Raw genomic sequence first — 1,775 nt, 5'->3', positions numbered from 1 at the left:
CTTTGTTGGAAACATGAAACAAATACACAGGTCTCTACTTTTCTGGCGGAGTGATACCTCATCAGCAAAAGTCCGATAGAAGAGAAAATAAACAACGTTCATTCATACAAAAAAATAAAAATTTAAATTACATTACCAAAAACGTTTTATCAAAAAAATAATAATAATACACAAATCCACATACCTTTTTTGGAAACACATAAACGGGTCTCTACTTTTCTGGCGGAGTGATACCTGCGTAAATACCATGTGTAATTATGACCAAACATTTCAAACATTCGACGCTCTAATCCTTACTTACCAAAATTGTGCATAAAAAAATACTTACAACAACACATCACTTATACCTACAACATTAATCTTTTAACTTTTAAAGTATTATTAAAGTTTAGAAATATTTTTTACAAAAAGAAACACAGAGCAATGAAGAACTATCACCTCATCAGCAAAAGTCCGATAGAAGAGGAAATAATTATCCGAAAAACGCAGAGTCACTTCCTGCACTGGACATCCGGTTCTTCAAAATAAAAGCAATACTTCAAAATAAAACATAACACCCTGTCTAGTTCATAATATAGCGCAACAACATCACACTATTACATATATATACATATACATACAAGTGTGTGTATATATATATATATATATATATATAATATATATGTGTGTATATGTATATACACACTGTAATTCCATCATGCGCCACTAGGGACACACGTTCCAAATGGGACCAATTCAAAAGTCAAATCTAACAAACTCCTGGAACAAATGTTTCTAAAAGCACGTCCCTTCTGCAGCCGTGATGACTACTTGCCAGTTTAATGTGAGGCCCGACTCACTTTTCCTTTAATCTCCAACCCCCTCAGGGTAATGTGGCGAGGGTGTGTCCACTCACTGTCCTCTGGTGGTGTGTGTGTGTGTGTGTGTGTGTGTGTGTGTGTGTGTGTGTGTGTGTGTGTGTGTGTGTGTGTGTGTGTGTGTGTGTGTGTGTGTGTGCGTGCGTGCGTGCGTGCGTGCGCGTGCGCGTGCGCGTGTGTGTGAGAAGGGTTTATATTCAAACAATCATTTACAGACTCCTCCCAGCACGGCTTACACCCTTTCTCCTTGTACTTGAAGTCTTTTAGAAAGTCATCAGACAGTGTGTGATGTTTAAAAAAAAAAAAGCACATAAATCAGGTATTTCTTAAACTGTAAAGGAAAGATGGTGTAGGAGCAGCAGGGCGGGGTCACGGTGACTTGGCCCCGACCACACGATATGCAAAGTCTCAGTAATGACTAGTTTGACCAACTGAAATAGCTCAGGCGGCGCTGGTAAACACACGGTAGGATTCCACAGCGGCCCGACACGCCAGCTTGTGTCCCCCCCCAAAAAAAGACAAAAATACATATGGACATTTTTTGGTAGATTTTACAAACCCTGTTTCCATATGAATTGGGAAATTGTGTTAGATGTAAATATAAACGGAATACAATGATTTGCAAATCCTTTTCAAGCCATATTCAGTTGAATGCACTACAAAGACAACATATTTCATGTTCAAACTCATCAACTTTTTCTGTTTGCAAATAATAATTAGAATTTTTCATGGCTGCAACACGTGCCAAAGTAGTTGGGAAAGGGCATGTTCACCACTGTGTTACATCACCTTTTCTTTTAACAACACTCAATAAACGTTTGGGAACTGAGGAGATACGTTTTTTTAAGCTTCTTAGGTGGAACTCTTTCCCATTCTTGCTTGATGTACAGCTTAAGTTGTTCAACAGTCTGGGGTCTC

The 1,775-nt window shown here is 38.4% G+C and overlaps 1 long non-coding RNA gene across 1 annotated transcript in view; it reads right to left on the bottom strand.

The window, feature by feature from the left end:
• Positions 1-925, bottom strand: part of LOC133557121 (uncharacterized) — a 6,378-nt gene extending 5,453 nt beyond the window's left edge. The window contains exons 1-2 of the long non-coding RNA XR_009807703.1: positions 302-925; positions 185-234 (exon numbers count right to left, since the gene is read on the bottom strand). This is a non-coding gene — a long non-coding RNA (uncharacterized LOC133557121). The remainder of the gene's footprint in view (positions 1-184; positions 235-301) is intronic.
• Between the last annotated feature and the right edge of the window lie 850 nt (positions 926-1,775).

This window comes from Nerophis ophidion, linkage group LG08 (assembly GCF_033978795.1).
Source record: "Nerophis ophidion isolate RoL-2023_Sa linkage group LG08, RoL_Noph_v1.0, whole genome shotgun sequence".
Taxonomy (NCBI): domain Eukaryota; kingdom Metazoa; phylum Chordata; class Actinopteri; order Syngnathiformes; family Syngnathidae; genus Nerophis; species Nerophis ophidion.
Note: the sequence above shows the minus strand (reverse complement) of the source record. Positions and strands in the feature narration are given on the sequence as shown.